Here is a 19,379-nt window from a genome sequence, read left to right on the forward strand (position 1 = left end):
TTGTTTATTTAAGAACACGATTTCTTGGGGCGCCTGGGTGGCGCAGTCGGTTAAGCGTCCGACTTCAGCCAGGTCACGATCTCGCGGTCCGGGAGTTCGAGCCCCGCGTCGGGCTCTGGGCTGATGGCTCAGAGCCTGGAGCCTGTTTCCGATTCTGTGTCTCCCTCTCTCTCTGCCCCTCCCCCGTTCATGCTCTGTCTCTCTCTGTCCCAAAAATAAATAAACGTTGAAAAAAAAAAAAAAAGAACACGATTTCTTTGGGACACGTAGGAATAAGAAGGGAGAGCTTGCGGAAAAATGGCGAGAGGTTCCCTGATCGTCTGCTTTAGGTTCTAATGGCCCAGAATGTCCATCACTTGCAATGAAATACATAAGACAGCTACATATCTGGATATAAATTCTAGTGGAACGATGAAGTTCTTCTACTTTTCTCCCTTCTCATTTTTTCTAGCCTAAAGGGATGCTCTTCCCAGCCCTGCTGAAGGCTGGTAGACAGACTAAGTTTGCAAAACCACTTCATCCTTGGAAGACATTTTAGCTTTAGCTGTATCCCCACCTCACTGTTTGGCTAATTCCTGCCAGGGAAATCAACTGTGCCCGCTGATTAAATCTGATTCTTCAGAAGACAATGAAATATTTTGGCAGAACAGTGTGCCTAAGAACACTGACTTGACATGTGACACAAATTGGTGCCTATTAATAACATGATCTCCCACAGGACAGCCTCTGCAGGACCCGTTCCATGCTACACTCTCCTTGGTTGATTCGTGACTTAAACTATTAGTCTTTTCCAAATGCTTTCCAATAATATCTGTGCTGGTATTTATCCTCCAAGTCTGATGTTTGCTCTGTTGTCTATTTTCTTCTAAAATGGTCGGGGACTGGACGTTTCGCATTTGTCCAAGGAGACCGACTGTCCAGTCTGACTTGAGGTGGCCACCGCCTCTTCCTTAAAGGGAGAGAAGGACCGGTTCTCGGATCAGCTCTGGCTCCTTCCACTGCCACTTGAGGTCAAGTGCCTGGGGACACTCAAGAGTGTTCAGGAAGGACAGGTGGATGGCTTTGAAACGAAAGAGATTGTATGGAAACAAGTTCAAGTTTGAGTGAAGAAATAAATAAGTGAAATACTGGGTGTCAGGTTGTTCTCATGGGTCTCCTTCCCTCCCCCTCTCTTCCTCTCTCTCCTCCCCCACCCCCCTCTCTTTACCGGAGTCTCTTTTAAGTGTGTACCAAGAGAAAAAAGACATGTGCCTCATTAAGAAAACAAAACAAAATGGAATACCCCAGAGGGAAATGAGCTTCTAGAGAGTAAATTACAAAAGAAGTTAGAGAGGTTTGACATTTATTGGTGGTAAAATTTATGGGACTGAAGGAAGGGGAAATAAACAGGGGTTAAGGGAGGTACTGACAGATTGTGTGGCTTTTCCTAATTTAATCCAAACATTTTTGATCACCTATTATACCAGTTATCACATTATTGCCCCTCAGCTGCGAATTAACCCGTTAGTTTCTGCTCTGAGATAACGCACTGGACCCTAGAAGCACGTCTTCTTTATAGAAGTTATGACATTACGTCATTTACCAGAGGGACGTGGCAGGAGGAAGGGGGCTTCTCTTCCTGGTGTTGGATCTTCTCCTGCTGCAGAGTCCGTCAGTGGGGACGTTCAGGGGCGTTCTGTCTCAACTGCACGCCGGGAGCGCATGGTTGCCTGGTGACCTTGCGGCCCTGGCCTTCACCTTGGCCCTCTGCATGTAGGACCGTGCGTTCCAGGGTTTGCACTGGCTGTGGCACTCGCCTCTACACACCTGCCCAACAGTGTCATCTGACCAGTGCCCAGCGGGCTGTTTCCCAGTGCCTAGCGACCGTGGACCAGCCCTGGTCCAGGAAAACCTGCAAACTCCACCATTCAGTGGGCTATGACCACAGCCTCTCCAGTAAAGGCTGAGCCCCACAGCCATGGAGAAGGACCTCTTCCGAGTCTGTTCTTCCTTCTGTATTCTCCCTCAGCCTTGGGTACCCTTTGGGGTTCCCTTTACATCTTTATAGTTACACTTATCAAAGTTTAACAATTCCTTATATTACACGCCCTCTATTCAAATTACCGTGTGCCTCCTGATCGAGCCCCGACTGACAAACTGTGTATATAAATTGCTGCCCTCAGCTCTGCGGGCTACAAAGACAAGGAGGGCTGAGTTCCTGCCCTTACAGAGTTACCATTTACTAAGACCGATTAGGAAGCTATTTCGTAAGATGCAAGGCAGAATAAAGTATTTGCTACAATGAAAGAATAGACTATAAAGCCAGGGGGAGGAGCCATTTATGTTAGCAATTACATTATCAGGGACTCCTGGGTGGCTCAGTCGGTTAAGCGTCCGACTTTGGCTCGGGTCATGATCTCATGGCTTGTGAGTTCGATCCCGGCGTAGGGCTCTGGGCTGACCCCTCGGAGCCTGGCGCCTGCTTCAGATTCTGTGTCTCTTCTTCTCTCTCTGCCTCTCCCCTACTCGTGCTCTGTCTCTCTCTCTCTCTCTCTCTCAAAAATAAATATTAAAAGCCAACCAAGCAAACAACAAAAAACTACATTATCAGGACGCTGAGAGAGAGAACTGAGATGAGAAAATTCTCATTTTTCAGATGAGAAAACCAAGGCTCAAGGAAGCGAAGAGCTTTGCCTGAGGTCACACGAGAGCTGGCAGAGAACCTCAGATTCAGGGCGAGCCTCCAGCCTTCACAACCAGGCCCCTCCAGGGATAAAAAGCTGCCTTTCGGCACCCAAGCGGGAAGATAAATGTCAGTCAAAAGTGCTTCCTGCTTCTTCCCAGAAAGATGAAACTGGAAACTGCTTCCCCTCTCACTACTGATAAAATGTATGTCGTGAGCAACTGAGTTTGGGAACTCCCCTCAGACTGGGAACTTTTCTGCTTTGCTGAATAGCAGAGATGGCCGCAGAATCTACTCGGCCTTCACTACCTTGACACTTAATTTACATTGGAAATACGGAGCACCATCACAGTAATTGTTCCAGGGTGGGGTTCCCACCGCTGGAACAAAGCCACAGAAATCACTTGAGGCTTGAGACTGAAACCTCTCTTCAGGCCTGAGGTTACAAAGAGTTCTAATTTTCAATAAATAATTAACCTCCCAATGATTAGAGATTTGGGGAGATGCTCTTAGGCGCTCAATCGGTGCCGGCCGACTTAATGGATGGCATTAGCTTTTACTTCCCAAAGAGGAATCTACGGCAGGAATATCGCTTCCTAATTGATCTTAGTTTCCTTTCGTGGGCAGGAGTTCTACTGCCTTGGTCGGAAGCACCCTAACTTTCCGTAATTCTCAACAGAGGGCTCAATGTCCAGTGGGAACTTCACAGTATTTGCCGACAGGTCTTAGATTGGGCCTCAGGTGAGCTGAGCTGGACTTCAATGATCTCCTCTGTGTAACCTTGAGCAAGACCTTGTACCTCCTTGGGGTCTCTGTAGCCTCACCTGAAAATAAAAGCCTTCGTCAAACGGATGGGTACCAGGAAGCTGTGAAACATCCTGGGATCGCACCCCAAATGTGGCGAGGTGCGTTTTTCTGGAGCAAGCGTTCAAGCACTCTCATCTGATCACTAAAGAGATCTGCGGCCCCAGTGAGGTTGAGACCAAGAGATCCAGAGGACCACTAAGATTCTTTCCAGTTAAAACGTCTGTGATGTCGAGTGACCTCTGGGTCGTGTTGCATCTTGCTCTTTGGCCCATTCCTTCTCTGCCCCTTCACAGCCAGCTGCCTTGGGTCGTCCACAGAGGCGCTGAGGCGGAGAAATGGAACAGAGCCGGGGATCACGACGACGGAGTGTAATCAGAGGCCACATGGGGCGGGGGGGGGGTGTGTGAAACGGTCGGATCTTCATGTTCAGTTTCAGGGCACAATCCAGAACTAAGCCACCACTGTTACAGAGGCTTAGTCAGGCCCCAGAGGAAAACACCATGAGTAACTACTATTCATTTGGGTTTCCCCAGCAGCAGAAGTAGCTGCCAAAATTCTGGTCAAGCCATTGGCTCTCTCAGCTGGAATACGAGATCTGCTGAGATAGCTTTATGATGAGATATATCTTGTTGATACATCAAGTCACGGCTCCGTCAGGCCCGCACCTAACACAGGTGCCGTGCACCTTGATGGTCTTGGGCACTTCTTGGGGAGAAGTTGTTCCCTTCTGAGATGGGAGCTGGGTTAGGGAGTTAATTGTGGTGCCTTCCCTACATCCCCAAGAATAATGTTCCCATCTTTGGTTAATTACCAGAGACACGCCCGCCCACAGATCATCTGCAGTGGATATCAGTGCCAATCCTGTTGACTCTCCCGACCTTCTCCCACCCACCCACTAGGCAATGAGCACTCAATAAACAAACTCTTTTTGATTTGAACTGAGCACTACGACAATGAGAAAGCAGATCTCCCGAGTAAATATTATCTTATAGATTCCAAACAAAAAGGGAGTAATTTCCCCTTTGTAGTAAGGTATTGGGAACATGAAGTATGAAACATCTTTAAAATCTTAACATACTTTGACCTACTAAGCTTAAGCTTTGAGAATTTATCTTAAGAATCTTAAATGAAGGAAAAGCTTCATGCGCAAAGATTTTCATCCTGACATTATTGTAATGGCAAGAAAAAACAGAGAAAGGAAGCAAACAGCTTAAATATCCCAGTATGGGAGAATACCCATGAAAACTCCATTCTTAAAAATCATTTCCCCAGGAGAGTATAGATACATGGAGGTGGGTGGGACGGAGAAGGGCAGACACCCCGTTTTTTTTTAAAGATTTTATTTTTAAGTAATCTCTACACTCAACATGGGGCTCGAACTCACAAACCCGAGGTCAAGCGTTGCATGCTCTGACTGAGCCAGCCAGCTGCCCTGAAATGCCCCCTATTTAATAGGAGTCATGTGGTCCTAACTCAGAAGGGAAAGGTACACTGACAAATATGAAATGCGTTTTAACAATGCACTAGATTTCTTCCTCGAACAGGGAGGGATGTCTTTCTAGATTTGGAATCTCTCTTGTTACAGTCCAGTGAGGGACAGCACTGGGTACAGTGGCTTTTCAGAAATCCACAAACCTGGGAGTCACAGATTCTGCATCCCTTTTCTCTATAATGGTAACTTTTGTGGTTTAAGATCCAAGTTTGTTTGTTTGTTTATTTACTTATTTATAAAGTAGGCTCTCTGCCCAACTTGGGGCTTAAACTCACAATCACGAGATCAAGAGTTGCATGCTCTACTGGTTGAACCAGCCAGGTGCCCCTAAGATCCAAGTTTAGATTGGAACTATCTGTACTTGCCGCACAATTTTTCTGTAAACCTAAAACTGCTCTAAAAAATAAAGTCTATGATTTTTTTTTTTTAATTGATGAGGAAAAAAAAGATCCAAGCTTGGTAGCTGTGTGTCTTTTATCTTCCTGCCATCAGCTGAAGCTATCAGTCCAAGGTAGAGGTGGGTGATTGGTAGGGATTTTGAGAAAAATTCACCAGTCATCTTGCTTTATGCTTCACATATGATTAAAGGGAAAAGAATCCCAGCTGAGCCACTGTTCTCTCAAGTCATTTTGCTGCACTTGGGAGGTCTCTGGGGAAGCAACTGACGGAAGACATACCAACAAAGAACAGGTTCAACAAGAAGGAGCCTTGGAGGCAGAATTATTGTTTTAACAATCCTTTCATTTTAATGCTCTCGATTTGCAAGATGGCCATTGGTTCGGTGGAGGGCAGGCAATGATGGTCCCTGGGTTAACACATTAGGCCTATGGGGCTAGAGTCTGATTCATGGTTTATTGATTGTTATCTGTCATCAGTACACCCAGTGGACAGAGCCTAAAATGCAATTATGGCTGGGATAAAACATAGTCCAAGTTATTGACAAGGCAAACCGTCATTTCGTTACCCCATCTTTACTGGTATTCTCACCAAGAACATTTTCACACCTACACAATTCAATGGTGACTGTTCCATTAATATGTATACTCTGTGATCCACCCCAACTTATTTTCCAACTGCCATTCAGATAGAGATAAAAAAGCTTGGTCTTTTAAAAGCACTGCATCCCCTTCCACTCCCCCACCTGGAATACAGAGTTGGGTAACTGTTATTTGTTCTAATGGTGTAATTACTTAAAAACGGTGCTCTGAAAAGAAGAAACCAGATGCACAGCAATTAAAAAATCAGTATTTTATTTTACTTTATTTATTTATTTATTTAGTTAGTTAGTTAGTTAGTTAGTTCTGAGAGAGAGCGAGAGAGACCAACCACAATTGGGCAGGGGCAGAAAGAGAAGCAGACAGAGAATCCCAAGCAGTCTCCATGCTGTCAGCACAGAGCCTGATGTGGGTCTCCATCTCACAAACCATGAGTTCATGACCTGAGCCAAAATCAAGAGTCGGACACTTAACCAACTGAGCCATCCAGGTGCCCCAATTAGCAAATATTTATGAAGCACCTACTATGTGTTCAACACTATGACTTTTAGAATGTGTCCACTCTCAAGGGGGCTTGTGATTTTGGAGAGAAGACTAGATTGAATGCACGACTGAACCAACACCACCATATAAAATATAATCTACATGTTACTAAAGTACTGAGTACTAAAAGGTATGCTTCAGACAAGAGTATTCCCGTCCAAATTCAGCACGGAGGAAACTCAGCAATGGCCCATAGTAGCCTGGGCTCAGGATCATTATTTAACCAGCAAGGATGATTCAAAAGATTGGCCATTTTGGTGTGGCATGGAAAGGAGGCCCTCCATGTGCCTGCACAGTGGGGTCCAGAGACACCTGAGGCTGGGATATAACTTATGGCTGCTGGAGTTTCTGTCTAGGGGGCCTCAGAGAACTGTCTACCAGTGCTGGGGGTGTTGGGGTAAGTGATCACCCCAGACTCACTTCTGAACTGACCCTAGTTTTGGAGCCAAATTGGAGCCCCATATGGTAATAGCATGGGAAGTGAATTGCATTGACTGAATTCTCATCAAATGCTCCACTGGCCATTGGGTTTAGGGGGTATTAAGGCTGAGTAAAGGAAACTCATCTATCAGGGTTAGGCCAGTTTGTCTTAGCTACTGGGTAAACTTCAGGGCTTCCCCAGAGAATGTTCCCTGGTGGACAATATCATTAGGCTTTTCAGCACAGAATGGAAAACTGTTTTCCCAAAGCCAGCGGGAGTAGCAAAGCAAACTGAAGGCAAAGGTTTCCACCCACAAGTGTCTGAGAAAATTCTGTCTTCAATGAGGTGGTAATGATGTGTGCAGAGCTGCAGGAGGGGTGGAGAGGAGTGAGGGATGGGGCAGGGGAGCTCCAAAGAACACCTCTGTGAATCTCAGCAGACCTTTCTAGTTGCGCCATTTTCTTTTCTTTACACTGCCCTCTCTCCTTGAATTGCCAGCTCACTTACCTTCGAGTGTATTGGGTTTGAGTTTTAAAGGGCTTTACGTAGACAATCGGATGAAGGGTCTGTCAGAGGGACTCTTCTCTTTGCTGGTAAACTGGGGAAAATATTGTCATGACCAGCAACCCTATAGTGTCTTAGAACTGGGGAGGGGCCGCTGAGTTAGGGGAGGACGGGGCAGGGACAAATAAAGCTCTGGGTGGTGGGAGACAGCTTAGATCAGAGCCGAAGATGGGTGGTGGACAAGTGGCTTCCCTCAGCATCATCTGTGGGTATTCTGCATGTTATCTACAGGTCCCTGGACAGTAACCAAGGGAAGCTGGCAAGCACTTGGGTAAGGCCAGGGCTCCCAAGAGGGCTGTAGAGTTTCTAACAGAGGGAGGACTACTCCCACCTTGGAGAGGAATAAGGATGCGAGTGGGGGTCCTTGGGAGGCCAGGAAGCAGGGGTAGAAAAGAACGCCACGTGGTGAGCCATCTTGAGAGAGCCGATTCAAAAAAGTGGGGTATTCGTGGTGCCAGCAACAGGGGCTTGCCTGTTTCCTACATGAGTTACTGAATATGTTTCTCTATATTAGTTCAAATTAATTAAACTCCTAAACAGATCTCTCTGCCAAAAAGGCTTCCAAGATAGGTGCCTGGAGAAAGTTCAATGCAATGGTCATTCCCAGTTTGAGCACACAGAAACAATGGGTACGACTCCCAGATCGCTCAGTCTGGCCCCTTCATGGTTGAACTAGCACAGAAGGCACACCACACCCCTCCAGAGTTGTGTTGTTTTTTTTTTTTTTTTTTCTTAAAAAAAAAAAAGTCTCAGGAAGTAGATGTTTTTAGTTAGAAGAAGAATCCAGTACAAAGAAGAAATTAGCAACCACCCATAAGATGTTATCCATATCTTAATCCCCTAGTCTTTCTAGCACGGGACAGACACGATTTTGAAAACCTAACTTTATACAAACTCCGGTGCCATTTCATCATTCACAAAAAATAAATGACAACTCAATATCTCAGCAAGATGTGGTGATCCTTGTTTTTTCATGTTAGACTCCCTGCCCCTGAAACAACCTTTTAAAAATGTTTTTTGGGGGGCCGTACAGTTCTATCAATTTTAACACGTGGATGTGTTCCCGGAACCCCCACTACAATTAAGATACAGAACAGTTTGAGCAGCCCAAAAAACTAATTTATAGTCACACCCTCCCCAGGCCTCAACCCCTGGCGACCGCTGATGTGTTCTCCATCCCTTCAGTTTTTTTTTTTTTTCTTTTTAAGAACGTTATACAAACGGAATCCTATAGATTTTAACCCTTTGAAACTGGCTCCTTTCACTCAGTATGATGCCTTTGAGATTCATCCAGTTGTGGCGCAAATCAAAGTTGCGGCACAAATCATTCCTTTTTCTCGCTAAGCAGTATTCCATCGTGTGGACGCACAACAATTTGTTGATCAATCCTCCTGTTTCTAGCCTGGGGCAATTATGAACGGAGCTGCTGAAAGCATTTGTGGACGGGCTTTTGTGTGAATGCATATTTTCATTTCTCTAGGGTACATACCCAGAAGTGGGATGGCAGGGCGGTAAGGTTTCTGTGGAAGCAGATGTATCAACACCCCCATAGTGGATTCAGATTCACACCATGCCCAGAAACCTCTGAATGTGACCTTATTTGGAAATGGAGTCTATGCAGATAGAATTAGTTAAGGATTGCTATGGACTGATATTTGTGATTCCACCGTTCCTGGCCCAAAATTCCTCTGTTGAAACCTAATGCCCCACGGGATGGTGTTAGGAGGTGGGCTTTGGGGAAGTGATTCGGTCATGAGGGTGGGGCCCTCGTAAACGGACAAGCTGCAAAAAAGACCCCACAACGCTCCCTAGACTCTTCTACCGCGTGAGCTTACAGGAAGAAGCTGCGGCCTGCAACTCAGAACTCAACCTAATGGGTGGGTTCTGAACCCACTCTTACCCTGGATCTCCTGCCTCCAGACCGTGAAATGAATTTCTGTTGTTTATAAAGTTCCCGGTCCGTGGACCGAAAACGATCTTGGATTTAGGATGGCCCCTAAATCCCGTTGACTAGTGAGACAGAGAAACACATGAGGAGATCATATAAAGCCAGGCAGAGATAGAAGTGATGCTGTTGCAAACCAGGGAATGCCTGGAGCCACCGGAAGCTGGAAGAAGCAAGGAAAAAGTGGCCTGTGGTGATCTCGGACAATGGTTCACTCTTCACTTGACCCTGAAGACCAGACAAAAATCATGCAAGTCAAGAAGTTCAAATCTTCGTGTTCGCTTTAAGAACACACGTGAAACTGCCCAGGCCCTCACGGAGTATGCATCTCTGAAAAGCCACCAATATCTGAAAGATGTCACTTCACAGAAGCAGTGTGTGGCACTTTGTCACTACAACTGGTGGAGCCGGTAGGTGTGCCCAGACCAAAGAGTGGGGCTTGGACACAGGGTCGGTGGCCCAAAAGGAGGGCTGAATTTTTAGTGCACCTGCTTAAAAATGCAGAGAGTCATGCTGAACTTAAGGGTTTAGATGTAGATTCTCTGGTCATTGAGCACATCCTGGTGAACAAAGCCCCCAAGATGTGGCATAGAATTTACAGGGCTCATGGTCGGATTAATCCATATATGAGCTCTTCCTGCCATACGGAGACGATCCTTACCGAAAAAGAGCAGATTGTTCCTAAACCAGAAGAGGAAGTTGCACAGAAGAAAAAGGTATCCCAGAAGAAACTGAAGAAACAAACCTATGACCCGGGAGTAAATTCTGCATAAAATAAATGCAAATAAAAGTAACAAAAAGAAAAGAAAAAAAGAAAAAGAAGCAAGGAAACATTCTTCCCCAGAACCTTCATAAGGGAGCAAGGCCTTGGCCACGCTTTGATCTCAGACTTCTGGACTCCATAATTTGAGGGGATACATTTCTGCTGTAATCTCAAGTCACCCAGTCTGTGGTCATTGGTTATGGCTGCCCTAGGACGCTAATACAACTGTCCGCTCTTTGGGGGGGAGTGGGGGGAAGGGGTAGATCTCCTTCCTTTCTCAAGTTCAAGACGAAACTCCCTGGAGTTGAAAAAGCTGGCTTTCCAAGAGGCCTCGCTGTTCTGAACTTCCATGACTGAAGGCAATCAGGCCTTCTTTGTTCTGTTATTAAATGTGTGCCGTCAGTAGAAAAAGGTTAGAAACTGAAAAGCAAATCTGAGCACAGGAAGTGTGGACGTCAGACTAGTGACAAAGACTCACCCCCTTTCACCCAACTTTCACCCTTGGGTCCTCTTTTTGACTAGGCCTCACCTCGGTCTCTGTTCTTGGAGGGTTTAGTCTTTTTGTTTAGCAAGAAGCCTGTTGGGTACGTGTAGGGAGAAATCTCCTACTCTTGCTATCACCCTGGCTTGCCTTCAGCGAGAATCCCCCTTCCGTTCACTGACCCCCATCCTGCTCCTTGGCTGTCGATCCCCGCTAGTCCTTCCTGTGCTCACGGTGGAGCCCATCTCTCTCCCCTACGACAAACACCCGTTCTAGAGGTCCCCCTGAATGAGGCTGCCTTACCATCTTTACCAAGTGTCAGTGAATTTTTTCTTCAGCATTGGCCAGCGGAGGAGATTTTCCTTTTCCTTTCTCCACCCACCTCGAAGGTTGCAGAAAACAGGGACAGTAACCTGATGACAGCAGTACGGAAGAGACAAGGGCACTGCTCATCGGTGAAGTTCAAAATAAAAAGCTGTTGGTAAACGCACCTGGGGAATGAGGGCATCAGAGAGAAGAAACGGGGAAGGATGCCTGGGAACGTGGCAGGGTGGAGATCCAAGGGTAAAAGAACCTAACAAAGCAGAAATGAATTCACAGTGTGATCCCTCTGAGAGAAAGGACACTTCTTTCTATTCCAGGGTATGTCTAGAAACAGCTCTGGCAGACCGGTGGAGGGCTGAGAACCACTCTGTGCCGTGACCTGAAGTCCCACGCAAGGAGCAACGGTGAACCCCAGCTCATTTGGGTGAGATGACAATGTGGGGAAGAAGGTTCAACAGACAGTAATCAAAGTGACATAGTGACCGATGAGAAAAAGATTCTGATGGGAAAAACACCGTTCTAATAATGTGCTCCGGGTCATAGCAACTAATTAAGAAAAGGGCAGAAAAAGACATCAAGCGATGCAGAAGGCCGTTCACAAATGCTCGGACACAATTCATTTACTAAAAAGGCTTTAGTAGCACAAAAACGCTTCTAAGCTGTGGTTCCCGGGGCAGCTGGAACAAGGCTCTTTTCATAAACTTGGGCTAATTTCGGCCCAGAGCAGCCTCAATCCGAATTCTTCCTCTGGGCCACAGCCTCCTTTGGACACACAGACGGTGCCATGCGATCAGGCCAACACCGCACACGGGCACCTGGGTCGGTGGACGGTTTCCCCGCAGTATGATCAATAATGCTTCCTAAAATAGGTCTCAGAAGCTGAGCTTAAAATAGTTTCAATTTCTCCCAGTTCCTTCTTATTTCAATTCACAGGGTGGTCTCTGGGAACTAGAGCCGATGGTTTTCTCTGAAGTTGACAAATTGATATTTCGCCTGGAAGCCGCCACGGGCTCGCTTTGGGCCAGCCTTCAGGAGCCCCAGTGTTTGGGGGTTCGCCCCATCAAGGTGACTCTGATCCCCTGTCCTTCCCTGAACCTTTTTCTTGAGCCTCAACAATGAATCCTTTGCACAAAGTGGCAGAGTTCCTGACAGAGAAAAATGACTAGTACCTGCCTTTGCCCTCAGAAGCTACCAGCTCGGCCTTGAGGGAAGAGATTAAAAGCAGCGGAGACAGATGGCTTGCTGAAGCCCGCGTGGTGGGGTGGCCACCACTGGGAAGTCAAGACACAATGGGGAGAGCTGGGAGACGGCTGCCAGCAGCTCAGCTCTAGAGGCCAGAGAGTTTACGCCTCTTGTTCGCCAAACAAGCGTCCCTGAGGTACTTCAGGGCCTTGTGTCTCCTTCCAGCTCATTCCTGGCGTGCCTCTCTGGGCCAAACAATGGAACGGGCATCAGCCCAAAACCGCTTCAGAATCATGATAGATTGCATCTACTGTCAGAAAAAACAAAATAAAGGAACAAATTGTTACATTTGCCTGGTAGGTTGTGTTTTGTTTGGTTTTCCCTTCTGCGGGATTGGTTCTAAATACCTCTCGAGGCCAAGTTGGGGAACTGTGCAAGGCCTCCTGGCTGAGCTCCACGGGCGGGCCCCAGGCAGCCAACCGGAAGGCTCCAGAAGGATTGCTCCAGGACTGGATAAGAGAGACATGGGCCAGCAGGTGGGAGACGGTTAGCTTCCCAAGCTCTTCCCAAGGTGGTGCATGATTAGGCCTGACGCCCCCAAAGGGGCACGTCGCTGCTGCTTTCTGTCGTTGGGCAGGGAGGACTTTGCCCTCCGCTGTGTCTTTCCTGCCCTGACAGGCCAGCGCAGGGGTCAACTTTGGACTGTCCGTGATGTCATTCCTGTAGTAACAACCTTTTCTTTTTTTCCCTTAGCATAATACTTCTTTATTATGGGAAATAGAGGAAGAAAATTCCAGAGAGAGGTAATACAGCACCACAGTGGCAAGCCCGGACCCCAGCGTCAACAGACCTGGGTTTGTGGTCGGGCTCTGCTGCTTGGCGGGGTGACCTGTAGCAAGATACTGAAGACAGCCGGACCTCATTTTTCTCATCCGTAAAGTAAAGCATCACCAGATCTTTCCTCTTGGGGTAGCGGTGAGGGATCAATGACATAAAGCAGGCAAAGCCCGCTTCATTTTGACCTGGCCTTGCTCTGTGAAAAAAAGCCCACAAGGCTGACACTTTGAAAGTCTGAATCGCGTTTCATTATATTCCTGTAATATAAATGAAACCGTCTTCCCGCTGTTAACTCTTTAAGATCATTCCTTCCCCCCCAACTTTGTGTCCCCTTTCCCACACCATTGATAATGCTACAGGGAACGCCTGTCATAAAAATGTTAATTTTTGATTGCTAAGAACCTAACGAATCTCCTCAATAACCCCGGCATTTTTCCAGAATTCCAGACCTTTTGGTATCAACTGACTGTTGGACACCTATCTCTGGTTTTACTCAAAATTAAATATGAAAACTACATTTACCATCCCCATCCCTACTCTTGGTTCTAGGGTTTGAGTCTGCTCCTCCGTGGTCCTTGAATCCCCCAGAATAGAAACTTGGCTGTCATTCTAAGCTCTTCTTCCTTGTCCTCACATCTGCTCAGGCGCTAAGTTTGATTAACTCACTGCTTCTGTATTTCACCAATCCATCTCCTTCTATTCTCTATTCACCTGGAGGAATGCAGGACCTCATAACTTCCGCCCCACCCCACCCCCTTTTTTTTTAAATAAGCTCTATGTTCAACATGGGGCTCAAACTCATGACCAGGACCAGGAGTCGCATCCTCTACCCACTGAGCCAGCCAGGCGCTGCTAACTTTCTATCTTTTGAGACTCTGGTTTCCACAATCCATTCATTCATTTGTCCATCCGTCTGTCCATCTGTCCATCCATCCATCCATCCATCCATCCATCCATCCATCCAATCCATCCAGGCCTCCACCATCCCGTCTATCAGAAGGGGAACAGAATATGCCACCCCAAAATATGCCGTTTCATTTTGAATTAAAGTTACTTGAGGGACGCCTGGGTGGCTCAGTCGGGTAAGCATCTGACTTCAGTTCAGGTCATGATCTCATGGTTTGTGGGTTCGAGCTCTGCGTCTGGGCTCTGTGCGGACAGCTCAGAGCCTGGAGCCTGTCTCTTGTCTCCCTCTGATCCTTCCCCGCTTGCTCTCTGTCTCAAATATAAATATTTAAAGAAAAAAAAAGTTATTTGAGAGACAGCCAGTTCAAGAAGCACACTGTGACCCTTCTTCTTCCCCCTGAAGGCAGGAGATAAATGTCCCAGGTGAAAGGCACCTTCCTTGTACCAGGAGGATAGATGGCATCCTTACCACCAGAAGCAGGGAAGGTAGAGAGCCAAGAGGCTGTATAAACACACTTGTTACTTCTTCACTAACTTACTGCTCCAAGCCTAAACCCCTTTATCTGGTCAACGTTTTCACAAATTTACTGTTTTCTTTGTCTAAAAGGTAGACAAGCCCCCCGCACTGGTCATTTCTTTGAGTCCCATATTTGTATAGGATTCCCGTGCATACGGAACTAAATTTGTTTTGCTTCTGTCTTAAATTTGTCTTCTGTCCATCATTAGGTCAAAGAACTTAGAAGGAAGGAAGGGAAAATTTTCCATCCCTACACATCTACCTATCCATCCACACGCTCCCCTGTGAGTTTTCTTCCCAATATGTTAGAATGGTTTCTTCATCACAGTTCAGGGGTCAAAACATCTGGTCCCACTCTGGGTCCCACGGCTTAGCAATTGTGTGTTCCTACAACCCCTCGAGGTCCCCATATCGTCATCTGGAAGTCAACGTTCTATGCGTCCTGCCCCCTCACTGGGCCATCAGAACCAGATGAGACAATGGATGTGAAGGTGCATCTCACAATGCTCCAAAAGGCTACACAAATGTCTGGCATTAGTACACCTGCGTCCACCTATCAATTCACACTGCCTGGACTATCCTTTCTGTCTTCCTGGCTCCAGGCGTGCCCTCCTCCCCATGATAAGCATCCGGTTTTCTAACTCACTGTTTCAACCTTCCACACCCTGGGTCTTCCTCCTCCTCCCTACCTGACTCACACCAACTCATCTTTCCAGTTCACGGCCTCTGCCAAGTCTTCCGATTACTGAAGCCACAGTACGCGTAGTGAACAATGAATTCATTTTGGGGGGTGACATTTGGTTGTGGTTCAGTTCTTGGGTTCCCAGAGATCCCAATGCGTGGCTTCCTGGTGGACTTCCCAGGGGGAGACTACCACTAAATAAGTAGTTTGTCTCAGCTGTTGCTACTTTTGTTCCATCAGAAGGTCACAAATCATTAACACTCACAGAAAGGTGGCACAGTTATCTTTCAGCTTCGGGCCTCTGAGGTCTCTTCAACTAAAGTCAAATCTAACAAGTGGCAACAGGCTCATTGCGATTTTTGTCTTAAAAACTACTTATCAAGCTGGAGAACCCAGGGTACATGTCCTGGTTGTATCAGCTTGGAGAGCGAGCTGGCCATGGAAGATGAAATCAACTTGACAGGTGACAGCAAAAGTTTTGCAATTCACTGAATTCTGCAGATCTGGACAAGCAGCATCTCAATGACTCCAGCAAAAAGATGGTCACTGCCTAGGTCCCAGAAGGTGCCCCAGCACTATGAGCACATGCGGCCCCAGGGTAGTGGGGGCTATGCTACACAATTGATGTATATCATTCACCTGTGCCTCTCTCTGGCATGAAAGCCTCCTACGTAATCAAACCTAACGTTTTGCTGTTGCCAAACTGAACTGTTGGACCATCAATTCGAGTTTTCATTTTTTTTAATGTTTATTTATTTTTGAGAGAGAGAACAGAAAGAGAGAACAGAGAGAGTGCATGCAGGGAGGGGCAGAGAGAGAGGAGACACAGAATCCGAAGCAGGCGCCAGGCTCTGAGCCATCAGCACAGAGCCCGACGCGGGGCTCGAACCCACGAACCGTGAGATCATGACCTGAGCCGAAGTCGGACGCTTAACTGACTGAGCCACCCAGGCGCCCCCATCAACTCTTGAGTTTTAACACTAGCATTTGTTAGCTGTTAGTCCATCCAGTTTGTTGTCGGCCAGCGGAGGACTATCCTGTTAACCAGAAAGTAGTAGCGGATGTCAAAGTTTAGGAGAAAAATTGTGACGGAGAAAAAGAAAAACAGAAAAAAACTCATCGGTGAAATTTCCTTCTTTTTGCAAATTAGGAAAAATGATTGCAACATTTGATTTTAGGGGCTGAATCCCTTGGATCAAAGAATAGTTTGAGCCTCAGGCCTCAGTACCAAGGACAGTAAGAGCCTGAGGGGCAACCTAAGATCTTGCACAGAACAGTCCCTTCCAGCACGTTCTAAATAGCCCTTCCTGCTCTTTCTTGTGGACACAAATCTGGGAAATCTTGCTAAAATGCAGGTTCTGGTTCAGTGGCTCTGATGTAGAACCTGAGATTCTATCTAAGAAGCTCCCAGGTGGTGCTGTGCTGAAGTTTCTATAAACATCTGATATTGGGGGCCTTTAAGTTGAGGCAGGGAGTATGGAATAAAGAAACTGCAGGGGAAAATAGTGGTCAGATGGAATTCTATCCCGGCAATGGAAGCCACTGTGAAATTTTCTGATTTGGGCTCTACACGGATCCCGTCAGACAACTCTATGGGAGGTGGGTTTAGTGAGACTGTTCTAGAAAAGACAGAAGGATGTCATCTAGAGTAACAGTAGTTGGAATGGAGAAAAACAAGATGGATGGAATAGTGAGGAGGTAAAACCATCCAAATCGAATTCCCAAGCTCAGCAACATGGGTACATAAGGCAAATGGAGGGAGTTTGGTCTTTTTTTCCCTAATCCAGTCAGACCCATTTCTCCTCTGAACAATCCTGTTACGGATTCGTCAGCAATCTGCACAAGCAAGAGGCCAGGCTAGAAGTCCACTGTTGCCCTTGCTTTGGGATTCTTCCTGCTCTCTCTCAGGTGACTTTACAGACCAAGTGGCCATCACGCCTCCAGTGCTGGGAGAACACGTCAGCCTGAGCCTTGGCTGACACCAACCCTTCACACCGGTGCCACGCAGCTCTGTGATGAATGCAGCTTGGAAAATGGAAGGAGGCCAGAGTCTTCTCAAAGGCCAGAAAACAAAACACAGGGAAGCCATACGTGTTGGGGAAAGGACATTTTTGAGAGTCCACAAAGACCCAACATTGCTGTTACAGAATTCCTGCAAGGGGCGCCTGGGTGGCTGATTTCGGTGATTTCGGCTTGGGTCGTGATCCTAGCGTCATGGGATCGAGTCCCGAGTTGGGCTCTGCCCTGCGTGTGGAGCCTGCTTGGAATCCTCTCCTTCTCCCTCTTCCTCTCTCACAAAAAAATATAAATAAATAAAAGAAAAAAAAAAAGAATTTCTGCCAGAGATGCAGGTCTGAATCTAATCATGAGAACACAGTTAGGAAAACCCAAGAATGAGGAACTTTCACAAAACACGGCCTGTGTTTCTTTTCAACTGTCAGTGTCACCAAAGACAGAGAAAGCTGAGGAAAGACCTCCAGACTACAGGAAGCAGCAACTAAATGCAGCGTGTGTGCCTGTGTTGAGACATGAACCTGAAGGTTTTTATTTTTGTTCACTATAAAAGTCATCGTTGCGACAACTGGCGAAATGTAAATATGAGTCCGTGTCAGATAATAGCATTGCATCACTGTTACATTTCCAGAATTTAATCATTGCACTGTGGTTACGTAAGGGAAAGTCCTTGTCCTCCCCCCACCGTGTTTATTTACTTATTTTTGAGAGAGAGAAAGAGAAAGGGTACGCGAGAGGGGCAGAGAGAGACAGAGGGAGAGAGAGAGAATCCCAAGAAGGCTCCACGCTGTCAGCGCAGGGCTCAAACTCATGAACTCTGAGATCATGACCTGAGTTGGATGCTTAACTGCTTGAGCCACCCAGGCACCCCGCTGTCCTTTTTTTATCGATTTTATGTCTAAGTAATCTCTACACCCAGCATGGGGCTCAAACTCACAACCCTGAGATCAAGAGTCGCATGCTCCACCCAGGTACCCCAGGGAAAGTCCTTATTGCTAAGACCGCACACTTATGTATTTTAAGGGTGAGGGGTCATGATGTCCCCAACTTACTCTCTAAAGGATTCTGGAAAAAAAGGGAAGTGTTAATATTTATCCATAGAGAGAGGCTAAGCAGATGTGGAAAAATGTTAACAATGGGTGAATCTAGAATCACTCGCAACTGCTCTGTAGGTTTGAAAGTTTTTTAACTAAAAAAGAAGGTTTAAGAGAAGGTCACAAGAAATTGCTTGCTGGTTTGGAGAAAGCGGCTAAGATGCAAGAGGCAACTTCTGAACTGGGAAACTGGGCGCCTCTTCGATTCTCGAGAGTTACTCGCGACAGAGGATGTCCCGCCCATCGGGGCTGCTCAGAGATTGGGGGTGCCCTGAGACTGGGGGTGGGCAGCCCTAACGTCTCTTGGAAAATGCCGCCTAGGCACGGTTTCATCTTCAAGCTCCTGGGGCTGACCACCTCCCCCGAAATCTCAGAAGGCTGCGCCCTAAAGGATACAGCTTGTTAGAAAAGTGCCGCCTTGCAACAGGTCTTCCTGGGCCCCGTATCGACGTGCCATCATCCCAGGTGACGGGTGCCACAGGCTCCCCACCACCTTCCCCGGAGCTCCACAGGGTGAGAAGGCGGCAGCCTGAATTTTTGCTCAAATGGTGTTTTCTCCAACTCCAAGTGGAAAAATGGGCCTTGCTGATCATTCTTTTCCCTTTGCACCTGGGCCAACGAAGGACGCAGAGAGCGGCTGGCCGGAAGGGCTACCTCGAAGGCCATTTTTACTTTGCGGACAGACGGTGGTTTGTTTCTCTGCTTATCTGGACGTCGGAGGAGAACAATCTGCAAGAGGGCCGCTAAACAAGAATTCTTTCGCACCGTTCCTTCATTTTTTTTCCATTCTGCCTTTTTTTATTATTATTTTTTAATGAAAAGGAAAAAAACCTCTCCTGGCCCAGGGCCTAAAATCTCTTACTTGCGATGTTAATCTCTCCTCCCTGGCTCTGAGCCACTGCTGTTGGCTCTGTGCCTGTTTAATATCGTGGCTGCTGATAGCAGGTTCTCAGTGTTTCCATTATGAAGCTCGGCTTTGGAAGTGTTTTCTGAGATGGACGTACAGTCTTCCAGGCAAAGGGCCCTTACTCCATGCCTGGTCATCCACATGTGGCCCAGGGGTCCCCAGCCTGCATTTATAGACTACTTGGCCTGGAAGGGTGCTTCTGTAGGGCTCTTTGGAAAAGCTCATGTTCTGTGAGATGCTTCAT

General features: G+C 47.0%; 1 protein-coding gene and 1 pseudogene across 9 annotated transcripts in view; one reads left to right on the forward strand and one right to left on the reverse strand.

The window, feature by feature from the left end:
• The window catches only part of PITPNC1 (phosphatidylinositol transfer protein cytoplasmic 1), a 275,970-nt gene that overhangs the window by 52,055 nt on the left and 204,536 nt on the right, over positions 1–19,379 (reverse strand). The gene's annotated exons all lie outside the window — the stretch shown is intronic.
• On the forward strand, positions 6,377–10,234 carry LOC123381854 (annotated as a pseudogene).

This window comes from Felis catus, chromosome E1, assembly GCF_018350175.1.
Source record: "Felis catus isolate Fca126 chromosome E1, F.catus_Fca126_mat1.0, whole genome shotgun sequence".
NCBI classification, from domain to species: domain Eukaryota; kingdom Metazoa; phylum Chordata; class Mammalia; order Carnivora; family Felidae; genus Felis; species Felis catus.